The following is an 18,460-nucleotide window of genomic DNA, read 5'->3' as shown; positions in this document are numbered from 1 at the left end:
ATACTCTCCATGATGGATGTACTTCTTCACAAATAGAGATTTTATCCCTTCATTTAGTATCTGTTTTTCCTTGCAAATGTCCAACATGCACAGATTTTACACACAAACGTTTTTCTTTGCCACATTATGAAAAACCAAATCCCTGTCAACAATGCAGTCTGGTTTATATTACAACTCATCCATTTTTAGGGGTCACCTTCAGCTCAGGCAAGTTCTGGGGTGTAAAACCATCTACCAGGGCTGAGTTTATACAGGACATGAATGCATGGGGCAAAGCATCCCTAATACACTTAATTATCCTGCCCACAGTTCTCAGAGATTTTAATTTAACCTGTGCAGCAAGTGATTACACAGTTTGTGTAATCATAATCATAAACACACAATAATCATAAAGCACAAGTAATTTTTACAGTTTACCACACTTTTGTTATTTTTCAGGCTGTTTACCTAGTGACTAATGAAAAGTCTCATACATGAAATTATCTTGTATGAAATTGATTTGTCCATGTTGAAAAATAGGGTGGATGATGTAGTGAAGTATAGGGTCAACAGTCATAGGCTACAGGAGAAACCCCAACAGAACCTTTGTATGTGTGTGTGTGTGTGTGTGTGTGTGTGTGTGTGTGTGTGTGTGTGTGTGTGTGTGTGTGTGTGTGTGTGTATATATATGTGTGATTGTAACTTTTGTTGCCTTTTCAGACTTTGTTTTGACAAAGATTAAAATATTTCCACAGAATAATAAAAATAACATTATTCTAATTTCAACTCCATACAACTAACATTCACAATTTTATTCAACAGCACACTTTATGCATCTCTTGTTTGTGTGTGTATGTGTGCGACACAGATTCAAATTTGCCGCCAATTCCCGCCCACAACGTCGAATGTGTCGTAGGTCGTAACAGTCGAATGAGCAGCAATGATTTGGTCACGTGTTTTAGAAGTTTGAATTCACAAACGGATGTCATGCGTCTCCTCAACGGGTTTGCGCGGATATCTTCGATTCACTGCCTTAGGTGAGCCATCCTCGGATATCATGGAGCTGCATTTGCATTTTGGAATAAGGAATATGTTTTCTCCTGCGTTTCGAACGAAGGTAAGAGTGTTTTCAGTTCAATATAAAAAGTATGCATTTGTAACTGGTGTGAATTATTTGAATCGGTTTTTTTCCCTATATTGTATTATTTTCTTGAATTTACTGGTTATACTCCGTTTTATAATTAAAATGGGTTAATGAACCTCAAACAATTTTGTTCATATCATTGTTCACAAGGAAGAGAATATAACGTTGAATTAAGGGAACTTTTCTTCGGGTCTTCGTTTAGGGTGGGAACGTCATCGGTGCAACATCTCCCGGGTTTCTCCATGTACAACGTGTGATGGTGCTTTTCTCGTAGACGTTTCTCTGGTATGCTGAGTTTTATCGTTCAAATGCTTATTTTTGCTCAAGGGCTCAACAGCATTTGATCGTGTTGGTTGTGATGAAGTGTTGAAGTTTTTAAGTGTAAGCACATTATGAATTTCATAATCTTATAATAATCAATGGTACGCTCTATGTCTTCAGGACAGACAGTGAGAGAGAAGCCGTTGATCCACTGATGATGTTGGTCTGTTTACAGGTATGTTGTTTGTTTAATTATTTTTTATGAAAGAAAATAGATCTGATTAACTGTTAATAAACATGCATTGTACATCGTGTTTTAAGAATCCATTTGAATGATATTTTGTGCTGTGCGTGACGCACGTGGTCAGGCCTGCACATGATGTAGGTAGGTGCTAAATGTAGTAAATGTTTCATTTGGATGTTTCTCATGTCATTGTAGTTGTTTCATTAGAAGGTTAAATCATAAGAATATGAATTAATAACATATTTCAATGTAATCTAGTATATTTAATGTTGCTATATAACGTTACTTATAATACACTATTAGACTGCATTAAAGGAGACCTTTGGTCAATTTTAACATTTTAGCTTTGTTGTTTGTAAATGGAGTGCTGTCAGTACAGAGAACAATTAATGCAATTGTTGTTGGCTACACTGTGTTATCCTCTTTTAAAATTTGCACCCAGTTGACTAAAATGGGCCCAGTTATGTTCTTTTAGCCTCTTTAACACCCTGAAAATGTTATCACAAGTGCCCAGCAATGTAAAGTGTTTTCTTCTGAGTGAACACTGTAAATATGACTGCAGTATATGTGAAAGGTATGCATAAAAGTGATGTTAATTCAGCCAGCTCGCATACCTCGGTTTACTTCCCGTTTTCCAGTGTAGTCCACATTAATCGATTGTTGAATTCGAATGATCCAATATGTCAAAAAAAAAAATTATTCCACAAAAAAGCTATTGCCGTGGTTATGTCTATAGTAATGAATATGTAGCAAGTAAAATAGGCCGTAACTTATGGACATACATAACCACTGCAAATTGTTTTTTTGTGGATTGCATGAGTCGACAACTGATAATTTTTATGCATATCTTAGCAGAATAAATCCCTTCACATTGCTGGGCACTTGTAATGACATTTCAACGGTGTTAAGAAGCTAAAAGCACATTTACAACAGGGCTGCATTCAGCCCCGACAAAACGTTGCACCCTGCAACACCCTGTTCTAATGATGCAAGAGTTGCAACTACGGTAGCTGAGAAGGTCATTCCTTATGTCTTTTTAAATGTTATTTTTTAAATCCATTGTACGAGCTGTCTCTTTAGTATCGCGTGTTTGCTGCAGTTATGACACACCCACCAAACAAGAGAAAATGTATCTCAAACCGCGTTGCATACCGGTGCACACCGATTTCAGGAAATATGTTGTTCAACCCGGAAACTGTAGCTAAACGTTGCACACTGTTTTAAACTTGAACGTGCCCCAGGCCCTGTTTCAGTAAACAGGGGGCATATTCTAAAAAGGAGGATAACACTGTAAGCAACAGCGATTGTTTTCATTGTTCTCGGTACGGACAGCACTCCACATCTGCAAACAACAGAGCTAAATGTTAAAATTGACTGGAGTTCTTCTTTAATACGAATGTTAATGTGATGTTTTATAAGGAAGATAAGAGATGTATATATTGTATTCCGTTTTCTTTACTTGCATGCATTTCATTATTATTTTTTATTGTCTAAGTTAATATCAGTTTACCTGGGCAAGGCTGACGAGTGCATGCACGTTGCTTCTCTAGTGGATGTTTCTTAGAGGCTGTTTACACTTGGCATTAACATGCGTTTTCGTTGATCGGATCACAAGTGGACGATGTTAATGCCAGGTGTAAACGGTGTTCAAAACGTTTTTAGCTCGTCCACTTTCGACCACTTTCAACCACATCCAGAGGTAGTCGGAACCACTTTCGATCGGATCTCTTTGGAGTTGCGGAACGCACATGTGGTTGAATGTGTTCGAACAGCCACACGCGACCGCCTTCTCTCTGCCCATTTATCTAATCTAATATACTAAACACAAGTTTTACGTCTTTTTTTTTTTACTTCTGGCGTGAACATACGGTGAACAGCTCTATTTTTAGCCTTTCATTGATACAACTTAAGGGGGTGATCCAGGGCCGGCGCCACGAGGGGGCGTGAGGGGGCGTCGCCCCCTCACTGGCACTATCCCGCCCCCTCAGATCACCATTAATGTTGAATGGGATTTTAATGATAAAATGCGCTATTTAAAAATCACGTTTGCCTTGTGTATTGTCTTCCTAAAGGGAATTTTAAAGTCTAATTATTTAACAAAACAAAAAACAAGTGTGCATGTATTCTACCGTGACACACGCCCACTCATGTATAGCCTATAGGCTTGTTCGAATTCATCAGGCGAAGACGTCAAAATGCCGCGAGAGCGAGACGAAACGACACTTAGTATGATTTCTCGAATCGCTCTCGCGGTACTTTGACGTCATGCTGTTGTTGGTTCTTGCAGCCGCGCCTGAAGTTGAACAAGTTTGTTGACGGCTTGAGGCACGCCGACAATGAGCCCGCGTTCTGAGTCTCAGAGGGAAATCAAGATGTCGAAGTGGGAAATTATATAAAAATTTACAGCCAGGAGTGTGAGAGTGACCTGGGCCTGCCCTGTAGCAATGGATATATGGAAAATAGCATTGGAAGTTCTACAAACCGGACTCCGGATTGTCACACATCAATTAATGCCGTGGCGTGGATGAATTATCGGAGAATTTCAGGTGCGTGCAAAGATCCAAATATTCGGCTGTCATTAAGTAAATTCGGGCACCATGAACTTCAGCCAGACTGTACACAGTTTTGAAAAGTTCAGATGTTCATGTTCTTCAGCATCCTTGCAAGTCAACGTACAACCAACAGCCTATTATTGTTCTGCATTTAACGTTAAAGGTAAGCCTGTACGATCTCTCTCTCTCACACACCTGTTTATCAGGAGTAAATAGATAAAAAACAGACATTGTTAAATTTATAATTAACGAATTTGAATTAGCCTATCCTACAGCATAGCTGTATATGTAAACGAGTTATTGCCATTTTGCTATTGTGGTTCTCTAGCTGCTTAATCGCTAGCTTGGTGCATTACTTGTGGCAGTTAAAATAACTACGTTATATGATCAAATTGAACCAAAATGTTGATAAAATGTTGCGTTTGGACTGTTTTTGGGCTGAAAACCATCAACTCTATTTGCCAACACTGCCCCCCACCATTACGTAAAATGTATTTCTACCTCTGGGTCTGAACTTCTAATGAGTAGTGTTGTGCTAATATGTGACGTTAGGTATGCGTTTTTTTGTTGTTGTTGTTGTATTGTTCAGAGCTCTCTGTACGTTGCTCACTATAGCTGTAGTTTTTGTGGTTGTATTACAGAGATGTTTGTTTATAACACTTTAAAACTTATTGTACCAAACCTATGTATTTTCTAGCTGGGTGAATTATATGCATTCATGTGATCGCCCCCTCTGGTATTTTAGACGCCCCCTCATCAGCGCTCGGCTGGCGCCGGCACTGGGGTGATCTCCGTAGTTTCGTTTTGAAAGCGTGTGAAAGTTGCGCGATCCCATTTCATCAATTGCGCTGAAAATTCAGAGAAAGCTCTAACATATACATATACAAAACACTGTGCAGCATGTTTACTTAAACACAAGCAGCGGACTCCGACATAATATTAGTTTGCGTCCATATAAACTCATAATTACTCCCGCTCGGGTTTGAATGACAGCAGAGACACTCGCCCACAGTCTCACAGACCATCCCCTCACAGTATTCAGGACAGAAGCGGTCGAAAGTGGACAAAAGAGACGGATTTAAATACCAGGTGTAAACGTAATGTGTTTTTCTCGTGAAGTGAAATACGCTTTTTGGGCACACGTGAATGGGTGTTTTTGCTACTGCTTTATAATCAGTGAGGCACAAAGCAAATCTTGAAACAGCGTGAAACTATATTTGTGCAATGTGCGCATGTCAAATGATCAAATCTGAGGTAAATCTTGTGTCATATAAACATGCACATCGTTCCGATCACATTAAGTGTTCATGTAAACACTATGATAGGAGGCTAAATGTGTCCATGTAAACGTAGCTACTGTTAAGTGATCCTGTGGTCAAATAATTATATTATTTTGTATCATTAAAGTAAACTTTTTTTTTCTTTAAATCAAATGATATATTCACCACAGTATTGTGGTCAAACCTTAATATCAATCATAATAACAGGTTAAGTGTTTCCTCCATTAATGAGTTTGGAAATTTTAAAGAATGCTTAAAGGAATAGTCTACTCATTTTCAATATTAAACTATGTTATTACCTTAACTAAGAATTGTTGATACATCCCTCTATCATCTGTGTGTGTGCACGTAAGCGCTGGAGCGCGCTGCGACACTTTGATAGCATTTAGCTTAGCCCCATTTATCCAAAGGTACCATTTAGAGATAAAGTTAGAAGTGACCAAACACATCAACGTTTTTCCTATTTAAGATGAGTAGTTTTAGAGCAAGTTTGGTGGTACAAAATAAAACGTAGCGCTTTTCTAAGCAGATTTAAAAGAGGAACTATATTTTATGGCGTAATAGCACTTTTGGGAGTGCTCTGGCTCCAAACCAGCACCAGCTCTCCCTTGGTGGAAAAGGGGTATCAATGCTTCCTCCATAATGAGTTTGGAAATTAAAAAAAATGCATAAAGGGACACTCCACTTTTTTGAAAATATGCTAATTTTCCAGCTCCCCTAGAGTTAAACGCTCTGGGTCTGGCTGTACCACTTTTAGGATAGCTTAGCATAATCCATTTAATCTGATTACACCATTAGCATCGCGCTAAAAAAATTAGAGTTTCGATATGTTTCCTATTCTAAGCTTGACTCTTCTGTAAGTTATGTTGTGTAGGTTACTAAGACCAATGGAAAATTAATAGTTGCTTTTTTAAGGCTGATATGGTTAGGACTATACTCTCATTCTGGTGTAATAATCAAGGATTTTGCACTAATTTCGGGCACTGCGTAATATCACTGCTGCAGCCATGTTACGGCAGCAAAGTCGTTGATTATTACACCAGAATGAGAGTATAGTGCTAACCACATCTGTTAGAAAATCACAACTTAATTTTCTGTTGGTCTTAGTACACGATGTAACTACAGAAGTCAAGTTTTACATAGGAAAAATATTTGAACTCTTTGTTTTTTTTTAAACATGCATTGCTAATGGACTAATCAGATTCAATGGATTGTTAAGCTATGCTAAAAGTGGTAAAGCCAGACCCGGAAATCGGCTGAATGGATTCCAAAACGGTAAGAATCAAATGTTTAACTCTAGGGGAACCGGAAAATGAGCATATTTTTTAAAAAAAGTGGAGTGTCCCTTTAAACTAATCCATTACACTTTAAAGGTGCACTATGCAAGAGTTATTCATAGTTAATCCTAAACCTAAATGTTAATAATTTTTTTTAAATATTTCCTCCTTTTGTGATTTCAGATTATAGAAAAACCTGTGCTTGTGGATCTACATCGGATGACCATGGCAACCCAGGTGTGGAAATATTAGACTGTTTTTAATCTGAAATCTGTGTAATCTAAGATGGACAATTCTTCTGACACCATATGAATGCATACTGTCGTCTGGCAGAAGCTAGATCATTTAGATTATAAAGTTATATGTTTTTACACATGCATCTATTTGCTTCAGAAGGCCTTTATTAAAGGATTAGTTCACCTCAAAATGAACATTTCCTGATCATTAAAGGAATAGTCTACTCATTTTCAATATTAAACTATGTTATTACCTTAACTAAGAATTGTTGATACATCCCTCTATCATCTGTGTGCGTGCACGTAAGCGCTGGAGCGCGCTGCTACACTTCGATAGCATTTAGCTTAGCCCCATTCATTCAATGGTACCAATCAGAGATAAAGTTAGAAGTGACCAAACACATCAACGTTTTTCCTATTTAAGACGAGTAGTTATACGACCAAGTTTGGTGGTACAAAATAAAAAGTAGCGCTTTTCTAAGCAGATTTAAAAGAGGAACTATATTTTATGGCGTAATAGCACTTTTGGGAGTACTTCGACTCGCCTGAAAAGCTCGCTCCCCTTCTCACTCTCATAATGGGAGAGGGAGGGTGTTACTGCGCAGAGTCGAAGTACTCCCAAAAGTGCTATTACGCCATAAAATATAGTTCCTCTTTTAAATCCACTTAGAAAAGCGCTACATTTTATTTTGTACCAACAAACTTGCTTGTATAACTACTCGTCTTAAATAGGAAAAACGTTGATGTGTTTGGTCACTTCTAACTTTATCTCTAAATGGTACCATTGAATGAATGGGGCTAAGCTAAATGCTATCAAAGTGTCGCAGCGCGCTCCAGCACTTACGTGCACGCACACAGATGATAGAGGGATGATTCAACAATTCTTAGTTAAGGTAATAACATAGTTTAATATTGAAAATGAGTAGACTATTCCTTTAACTCACCAATGCCATCCAAGATGTCCATGTCTTTTCTTTCTTTAGTGTAAAAGAAGTTAAAGCTAGGGTAGGTAATGTTTGAGAGCTAGCAAAATTAGAAAACGGCACCTCTTCTAAGCTCCACCGCCTCTCGTTAGCACTCCGTCCAAAGCTACGCCCCCACAAACATGAACGCGCATCCACAGTCGGAGTCAGCTGCAGGTCACAGGAAAACCGAGTATTTCAACACATTATAGGCATCAACCAAACGACTTCATGTCTCATTCACCTGTAACTCAACTGATTTACACCGACAGAGAATCTAATGTTAGCATTGGGCTAATACTAGCTACAAAAATAGCTAGGTTGCCTAACGTAACATTTATAATGGAAATAACAAATCCACCCGAAGCAAAACAAATTATTACCTGTTCAGCAGAAAGACCGCAACCTCGGCATCGCTTTTCAGGCCCTTCAGCTCCCTCAGTTGTCTCCACCGTTCAAATGCTCCACCGATGTTTACGCGAGTTTGTCCTCTGGCTTTATCCAGTACCTGTTTAGTTGCAGCCTTTTCTGCCTCAGATTTTCTTTTTCTAGGTTTTTTATTAGGGCGAGCAGTTACCAGCAAAGCTGGCAGTGGTAGTTTTGGCTGCTTTTTATCTTCCATTGTGCCGGTGCTGCAAACTCCTGCTTACTCGGTGTAGTGAGACTGAATATTTCAGGGAACGATGACGTGATTAGTGCACGCAGGGCAGCGCGCGCAGTGGGGCTGGGCCACGAGACATGAAGGCATCTGATTGGTTCTTTACACACGCACCGAATGGCAGTGATTGGTCGGAGTTTTTTCTGTCCTCCAGCTGCTACAGAGGTCTGATTGTTTTCATTCCGTTTTCTGAACACATAATGTATTGACTACTCTCAGGAAAGAAGGACCATTACACCCAGTATAATAAAAAATGTATCTGAACAGGATTACCAACCCTAGCTTTAAGTTTGAGGAAAACATTTCAGGATTTTTCAACACAATGGACCTCAATAGCAAATTAATGCAGTTTCAAGAGGCTGTACACGTCACAATCCCAGCTGAGGAATAGGATCTTCTTTAGTCATTTTCTAAAAAAACCCACAAAAACCTTTATAAACTTTTTTTTATCACAATTGTTCAGCTTGTGCTGGTCTGCGATGCGCCAGGCATAACGTCATCACATTGGAATTGTCACCCGTCATGTCATTTATCTAATATATTTATCTGTGTACTCCATTTAAAAAGTCAGGGAAGGGCAGCAAATTCCATCTAATTTTCCCTCCAATTTCAACATCTTTGTTTTTTATTTTATTATTATTTAAAATGTTTCCAACGTGATGACGGAATGTACTGGTCTTCAATGTGCCAGGCAAGATGACCATTTGTGGTTAAAAAGTATATAAATGTTTATTATTATTATTATTATTATTATTATTATTATTATTATTTTAGAAAATGATAGATCGTTTCAGATACTGTAAGACCCTATTTCTCAGGTGCGACTGTGCACAGCCCATGAAACTGCATTGATTTGGACTTCAACATTTTGGTTGCAATTAAAGTCCATTGAGTGGAGAAAAGTCCTGAAATGTTTTCCTCAATGAAATGTTTTTATTTTGCCAGTAAAAAATTTTATTTGACACAATTATTTTATTAATTATCATAATGTAGCTATTTTTCATACTTTGCTTGTATTTCTACTGTCCAATTAACATTACATTTTTGTTTACAATTCACTTAAATGACTGTTCTGTTTTAAAGGAGGTACCCTTTACATTTTTATAGTTTTTATTTTACTGCAAGAAATAACATTTCTTAGTTACTATACATGAGATTAGCTATATTTTAACACAAAATTATTGTTGGTAGACATGACTGTTTTATATAACGACAACTAAATACCTTAATTTCCAGATTATGTATGTAGCTTTTGAGGTATTTTAACATACTATGATTATTTTTCTATTGTCCAATAATTCTGTTAAAATATATTTCTGTAATATTTTAGTCTTTGATTTTATGTACTTATTGGGTTTTATACATTGTTCTTAGTTGTTTTGTAAAGATAAGCTATATTTAAGAGTAAACTGTTTTTTTACAATGTATTTTCACATACTTATTACGCTTTTATACACGTCTTTTAAATAAAATGACTAATAAAAACCATACTTTTACAGAGATTAACCTGAAAAGTAGTTGTTTTTCGTGCATTTTCACATACTTGCTACGTTTTTACACGGGTCTTTTTAATTATTTTACAAAGATAAACTGTATTTAAAAAAATATTACTGTATAAATACAGAGAACTTAATAAAGTAACTATTAAAAGCCGTACATTTACAGAGATTAACCTGAAAAGTAGATGGTTTTCATGTATTTTCACATACTTATTACGTTATACAGTTTTTTAAGTTATTTTAAAAGGATTTTACTATATAAATACAGAACAATTAAATAAAATAACTAATAAAAGCTGTATATTTACAGGGATTGACCTGAAAAGTAGTTGTATTTCGTGTATTTTCACATAATTTATCTGTTTTTCTACAGTTTTATAACAAGTAATATTCTGTAATTTAATGAATTAGGACTGTAAAAGATTCTCTGTATTTTTACGGTTTTTGTATGTAATTTTGAAAAACACCGTAATTTGACGGAATTTCTCTGGCAACTTTGCTGCCAGAGATTTACCGTTTTTTTACAGATTTTTTTTTTACAGTGTAATTATATTTCCTAATTAAACTAAGGTCTAGTCCTGGCTTAAGCTAATGGAAACCACCCAGGGCCGGAGTGGGACTCATTTTCAGCCCTGGAGTTTCATGACTTAGACCGGCCCACTTTAGTTCATGACTGACTATATTAAAATAATACAGTTAAATCCTCAGTAGCCTATACATAAGTGTGCAATAGTGAACTGTTTTCTGCATCCTTGCAATTCATTGTATTTTTTTAAATAGATAATTTCCAAATCAATGCAAATACAGTAAACAATTATGATTTTTGCTCTAATCTTGCAGCCCTATGATAAGGTATTTTTATATTATTCAATTAAACATATTCAAAAGCTACTAAAAGGGAACAAATGTGTTTGTGTTTTCCCCTATATTTCTATTTAAAAAAAATGATGGGTCTTGAGATTACCTGTTGGGTTGATAAAGTTTAGAAACTCCTGATATACAATACACAAGCAAGATTTATCAAGTATGCAGAGGAACAGGAGGAAAAATAAAAAATCCTTATCTTAATTTTTAGTACTTGGATCATGTACATTGCCAAATACCTTGTGTCATAAAAGAACAAATATTGAATGGACTTGTTTTACTTAAGAAAACATTATATTCATATGAAACGTTTTAAATAAACTGATGAGTTTTGCATCAAATAAGTGTTTTGTTATAAAAAGACGATGAATAATAATGACTATTCATAGATCATTCATTATTGCATCTATGACTTAGATTTTAAAAAATTACGATTGTCTCATTTTCATTTAACCCTCTGGGGTCTAAGGGGTTTTTAGGGCCCTGGGGAAGTTTTGACATGTACTGACATTTGTGCTTTTTTTAGTTGCTTGAAAACATATTAATGGCAAAAGTCTCATAACACTGTGTTCATCACAAATTGAGCTACAATATCATATAATCAACATGTAAATACATGTTTGTATTTTTGAGAGAAAAATGTTTATGCGTGGTTTTTGAAAAAGCAAAATTTTTAAGTCACTGATATAACACCACAAAACTCATTCTAAACATGTTTCCCAAGACTTTTCAAAATAGGATCTAGTAGTCTAGAGTTTTTTCTTCAAAATGATGTGAAAATCATATGGCCTACTCAATCACATAAAGCAATACATTGATTTACAATTTCTAAGACACTTTTGCTTGGGAAAGGCTGTATGCGTGGAGGCGGGAAAGCCCCTGAATAATCAGTGATTGACAGCTGAGAGACAAAAGAGTTGAATAATGAGCCACATAATAAGCCTTGTGCGGATGTTCAACAGGAATGTAACTTTCTCTGTAGTAAAACCATGATAAGGTTTACTTTTCAATATAATGTAAACACACACACACACACACACACACATTATATATATATATATATATATATATATATATATATATATATATATATATATATATATATATATATATATTATATATTTTTTTATATATATATATAATGTGTGTGTGTGTGTGTGTATCTATCTATCTATCTATCTATCTATCTATCTATCTATCTATTGAAGAAGTTTATTTTAATCTTTAAATGTGCATCATGAGTTTACCATTATAATCCAACTATGCCTTTTTATTATGAAGTAGTTTACTATGCCTTATAAAAGCCATCTGTGTGGTGCCTTATGTGTAAGGTGTTTTAAAAAGCCACCTGTGTTAGGAGTTGTAAAAGCCATCTGTGTGGAACAGCTGTCTGTATTCATGTTTCAGGGCACAAAGGGTTTTAGTATTAGCAAATAGTCAAGGGTCAAATAGGTCAAGGAAAAGAGACACTGGTCTGAGGGATGTCATGTGGGTCTTGCCTGAAAATAAATATATTGTTGTAACCATGAGGGGAGGGGACAAAGACCATATATATTTACCAAGCCTGGCTCAGAGACTCAGACTGATTTGGGGAATCCTCCCAGAACCTGGGCGAACCTGACGAGCAACACAAACAACATGGCCATATACTAAAGGTAAGCACTTTTTGCTTATTAATTAGGTTTGGTTGTTTAGCCAGAATTTGCTCAAAGTGGTGAGAAATTTAAGCTCTTCTAAATTTAAGAACCATATATGTGAACTGGGTTTTGATTTCAGGGGTACAATCTAACTAAGGCATGCATGCATGAATCTTTATTTGACTTACTGGGGGATGGCTTTGTTGATCACAGCGACTTGAAAACAGATTTTAAGTGAAGAGAACGCGTAATTGTTGCCTATGTCTGTGGGTACATAGAAGTCTGTGCTTGTGGTCGGAAGTGGATGGCACAGAGGTCAATTTTGTGTGGTTGAAAGTGTATCAAAATTGACAGTATACCGCCTTAAAGTGGTATATTTTATTGTTTTAGTTAACGACCGTGTTGATGGAAGTGTAATGGTCATTTGATATGAGTATATAAGGTGATATCAAGAGTTAAGGCATACAAGGTTTTATGTATGAAAATATATGTACTCTGTGTGTTTGAGTGTGTATGTATGCAGCTGCAGTTTGTGTGTTAGTGAGAGAAATGTGAACGTGCATCTGGCAGGCAGGGAGAGAGTTTCCCTTAGGCAGTCTCTGCGGGTTGTTAAGGGGGGTGCAAGTGTATCCTTTGAGTGTAGGGTAAATAACTACTGAGTTATAGTGTGGAAGAATGAGCCCTAAGGAAATAAATAAATAAAATAAATAGAGCCCAATTAAATACATAAAGGGTTGTACATAAATGCTAATGGGTTATTACTGAAAAATGGTTGGGTTAACAATTTGGTTTATAGGTTATCAAACATACATTTGAAATTTAAGGTTTGGTCAAACAATTGACACCAGATGGGATATCAAAAAGAGCACAGAACCAGAGACTTCAGCTAACTTTCTCGATGGGCAATGCAATCAGGTGGCCACCTATTAATCAATCAATTTTGCTTGTTTAAAGATTGTATTGTTCACCTGAGCAGCTCGGGGTGGTCAAATCACAAATGCTCTTCCAAATTTAAGAATAAAAAGGGGAAATTAAAGATTACTAGATTAAATGATAAGAACAAAGGGTTTCATTTTCAAAAGGAATGTGGGCTAGGACAGATGATGGTTTATTGTGTGAATGAGTTTTATTTTTGTCGTTGGAGGCTTGGATAAAGATTTAATGTTAAGTTGAGAAAATGCCTGAGAAGTTTCACGAACCTGAGTGTTACCGTGTCAGGGCAGATACGTTGGGGTTCGGAGAGAAGAGTACTTAAATCCTGTAGGTCAGGTACAATCTATGTGTTATTTGTCTTGTTGTTTTGAAAGGCCCGGGCTGATGAGAGATATTGTTTTTGTTTTATTTGTCATGTCGTATTGGTAAATTGTGTAAGTGAATCTTTTCCATGTCGACTGAAGTGTAATGGAAAGATGAACTTGGCCAGGTTGTCTAGATAGAGTTGTTTTATTTTATTTTATTTGTGTGAGAATGTAACGTGTCTGTAATATAGTGAGTCTGTGTGTGAATGTCTGAGATGGAAAGAGTGGGGGCTGAGTGAGTAGTGGGTGTGTCTTTCTTCTGTTGCTCTGTAGAGAGCACAGAGAGGTGTTGTGTCACAGGAGTGAAGATTGTTTAAAACTATAAAAAAGGGGATAAAGTTTGAAAGTATGTGAATATGGGTATGGATAAGAGACAGTTATAAATGCTGGGTATTAAAGATTAGATTTGAAGACAGTGTGGTTCTGAGGTATTGTAGCCAAAAATATTAGTTATTACAGTGAAGTATACAGCTACTTCTAGAAATTAAATAATTCATTTAAAGGATTGATTAAAATAAAAAATTGTGCTCAAAAGGAAAAGATTGCTTGTCCAAAAAAGGACAGATGTTGGTGATGGTATTTGATTCTATTTGACAAAACATTACAAAATATTATAAAGGACATTTTATTTTAAAGACACATTGGAAATTTAAGTAATTATTTGGAGAATATATAAATTGGACAAATAAAAACAATAAGTTTGTGAAGTGGTTAAATGAGAAATAATTATAAAATATAAGGTGTGTTATATTGCAAAGAAAAGATTATGGCAGTCACATTAATGGAAAAAAAAGGATTAAACAATTGTTGTGTGGGGAATAAGAAAATAGAATAATTGGATGTTCAAATGAGGAAACATTTGATGTGGCATTGTGTGAGAAGAAATATGACTAAATAAAAATATAAACTAAATTAAAGATAAGAGGAGATAATTAACAGACAAAGAAATGCTCAAAGGGAGAGAGAGAGAGAGAGAGAGAGAGAGAGAGAGAGAGAGAGAGAGAGAAAGAAAGGGAGGGGAAAACAAACGGTCACCAGATTTGACCTGTAAAGGTCAACTCCCATAGCTCGAGGGAATTGTGAGATCAAACAAAATCTAGCAGAAAAACAGAGGCAAAGCTTTGAAAGAGAAAGAACAAATTAGAATTAGAGAAAAAAGAGTAGAGGCCAAGTTATTAAAGGTGGAAATAAAGATGAAAAATTAAAAAGGACAGAAAAAGTATTAAAAGGTGAATGACACAGATAAATTATATAAAGGAAAAAAGATTTAACAAAATGAAGAGGAGTCTTCATCTGATAATTGAATGTGGTCACAAAATAAATTTTATTTTAAATTGAAAGGCAATATTTTGCAATGGGTTAAGGTAAACCTTGAAAGGCTGAAAGCTCTCATCCTTTGACATTCAAGAAAGTGACTAAAAAGCTGGCAAGAAACAGACAATGAAAAACTGTGTGGGACATCAAAGTGTTGGAGTTGCAAAGAGAGGAGTAACTCATAAACTGGACTGAGAACACATTGTATTTGAATGGGACTATAATTGAACTCAAGCAGTGAAGGGGGCACTGCATATGGTCAGAGACAATTACAAGGATGAAACACCAAAAAGACTGAGTGGAGTCCAGAAGGAGACTCAAAGACAATAATTTTCTTGGAGACAAGAGAAAAACTGGACACTGAACTTTCCATCTTCATACAAGCCGTTGAGTGAAAAAGGGGAAAGAGTAAACAGCCGTTCAATGTTTAGTAAAGACCTTGATACTATAGGGACACAGACAATCTTTATGAGAAAATCAGCTAGACAAAATTAAAGGCTGATTAAGAACTTATGTTGTTAGGTGTGACTACCTTTTCTGAAATCAAATCAGACACCTATTAATCTGACAGGAAGAAATGCATAATGAAAATTTGGGGTTTTTAAATTTGGTATTCTACAGAGGAAGTTAGAACTCCAATGATGGTACTAAGCTAAAAAGCAAATATAAATGGCATAGAACAGCTATGGCGGAAAGGAAAATAAAATAAAATAGATAAAATAAATAAATTCAAATAACACCATAGGTAAACAAGAAAAAGCTGTGAGAATAGGGAAAAGAAATAACAAATGATTGTAACAAACTTAGCATTTCAAGCAAATAAATCTAACTTGTATCTAGTCTACGATTTAAGAGCAATTAATGACAAGAAAAGATTGATGTTCCAAAAACTACATACTTTGCTGACAAGTGTTTCTCCATTTGATAAACATTTTTACTGTGAATTCTGATTTGGATAAGAAATAGATACTTGCATTTAGGTATTTACTTATGAGGAAAAAAAACATTATACAGGTATAGAATGGATGAACCGCAACATGCTGAAAAGTTAGTCTGGTTGATTAACGCGAAATGGTTGATCAAATGATTGGTTGTCATTGAATAATAGGCTCACAGGAGAAAAGTTGATTTTGCCAGCATGGGCAAACAGATGTGGAACATAAAAAGGGCCTCAGAGTGTCAGGAGATCTTTTTAGATTGTATAGAAGTGAAAAATTTCAGTCAATTATTATCATAGATGTACATGGATAAGTGGAATGAAAATTTATTATTTGATTTGTGATAAGAATGAAGATTCTGAGTTGTGATAAGAACTAAAAAACTGATTTGACGGATAAGAGCGAAGAAAAATTTGACTATAATCTATAATTGCAAGGGATGGTAGATAAAAAAGTATAGAAAAGGAATTATCATCAAAGCCATACTTAACGAAAATGTGTAAAAATACTAATCTTAACAGAATTGATGTTTTACCTTGTATTAATGAGCATGTAAACTAACAAAAGTACACCTTTAACACTGCATGAAATATTCGCCGATCGACCTATGTGTATTGAGGAAATATGGAGTTAAGTGTTATATAAAGAAACTAATTGTCTATCTATTGAGCTATTTGTGTACAGAAAATAAAAGGAGCAGGAGGAGGAGGAGGAGATAAGACAACATGCCTCATTGTGCAAGATGATCTTGCTTATCTGAGAGTCGACAGATCGGAGAAGCTTAAACACGGCCACAGGGGCCTAAACTGGGGGAGACAGAAGGATGAGAGCGACCCCAGAATGTCCAAGTGGGAGGAGCAACCAATGCATCAGAGCTCGTAGGAAGGAGAGAAGGAGAAAGAATGCCATGATATGAAAGAAGAAACATCAAAACCAAATCAAAGTAAAAGCAATTCAAGTATACCGACGGATGGAGAGCAAAGTTTTGAGCACCGAGAGGAAGAAGTGAAAAAGAGAAATTGTCAAAAGAAATTGAATTGCAAAGAACGAAGCTGATTACTACAGAAGATTTGCATTGCTACAGTCAATTAAAGAATGAACCCGATTACTACAGAAGATTTGCATGGCTACAGTCAATTAAACTGCCTGGCGATGGACTTTTGCCTTAAACGAGGCCCAGTGAAAGATCTGCAACAATATCAAAGGAACAGAATCTAAAAGAAAGACTGAAAACACAGAGACATTGAACAGAGAACATAAGGTGGACATTTTATAAGAAACATCCCAAAGATAACAATGATACAAATGGGGAATATTTAGTTAAGGAAATATATTTGCAAAGTTGCTTTTTATGATCTAAACTAAACCAGATTTCAATAATGCAATAACATCTTCAAGTCCACATAAATAGGGTGATAAATTCAACAAGAATTCTTATGGATTAAGAGAAAAAGTTAAGGTCAACTCATCTTGATAATATTTAAGGTCATCTGGGAAAATCTGAGTTTAAAAATTTTGCAGGCCACCATTTGGAAATTGGTGTCAATGGTATATTAAAAAAAAACATTAAAAATAAGAAAAAGGAAGGATAGAGATTTCATAATGATACAGTACAAGAAAATGTAAGCCTTATGGAATTATAGACTTAGAAAAATTCAATAGGAATTTTGAATAAATCAACTATAAAAACTCTAGATCTATTATGAAGACATCAAAGTGTCTAGCTTAAGGTGTACAAATAAGAAGAGAAATGGTATTAGAAGAAGACTATAATCAAATCAGAGCAACATATACAATGAAGATATTTGAAGATCAAACAATATCGTTTGGAGAATTATTTTGGATTGGTAGAAAAAGAAAATGTTTGACCTCGTTAACATTAGGAAGGAGAGAAAAGTACTTAAATATGATGGAGACAGGAAATCATTACAAAAGAAAGGCTATTTAAAATCCTTATAAAAGGATGAACAAAACAATTAATCATAAATTATATGTAGATTCTGTTGATCAACTAAATGGATACCAAATTGGATAAAGGGATAGGATTAAGATAAATAAGGAAGTTAATAAAGTGTTGTCAGAATAAAAATACAGGATAAATAAATTATGTACAGTACTACAATCAAAAAGTAGATTATTAAGTTTACAAATACGGCATTAATTTATCTTAGGATAACAACTAGATGCAGCCATTAGAAATACACGATAACATATACTGAATTCATTAGAGGTTAGTGGGTAAATGAGGTGTAGGTGTCTGGTTAGAAAACCAAATGGAAGTTAAAATATTAGGATGATGTAAACATTTGAAATCAAC

The 18,460-nt window shown here is 35.4% G+C and overlaps 1 long non-coding RNA gene across 1 annotated transcript; it reads left to right on the top strand.

The window, feature by feature from the left end:
- Window positions 1–749: 749 nt before the first annotated feature.
- LOC135774071 (uncharacterized) lies at window positions 750–7,294 on the top strand. Its single transcript, XR_010543625.2, has 4 exons — window positions 750–1,096; window positions 1,326–1,408; window positions 1,565–1,619; window positions 6,921–7,294. It is a non-coding gene; the product is annotated as an uncharacterized lncRNA (long non-coding RNA).
- The last annotated feature ends 11,166 nt before the right edge of the window (window positions 7,295–18,460 follow it).

Source organism: Paramisgurnus dabryanus, chromosome 5 (genome assembly GCF_030506205.2).
Source record: "Paramisgurnus dabryanus chromosome 5, PD_genome_1.1, whole genome shotgun sequence".
NCBI lineage: Eukaryota > Metazoa > Chordata > Actinopteri > Cypriniformes > Cobitidae > Paramisgurnus > Paramisgurnus dabryanus.
This window is presented reverse-complemented; position numbering and strand designations above follow the sequence as displayed.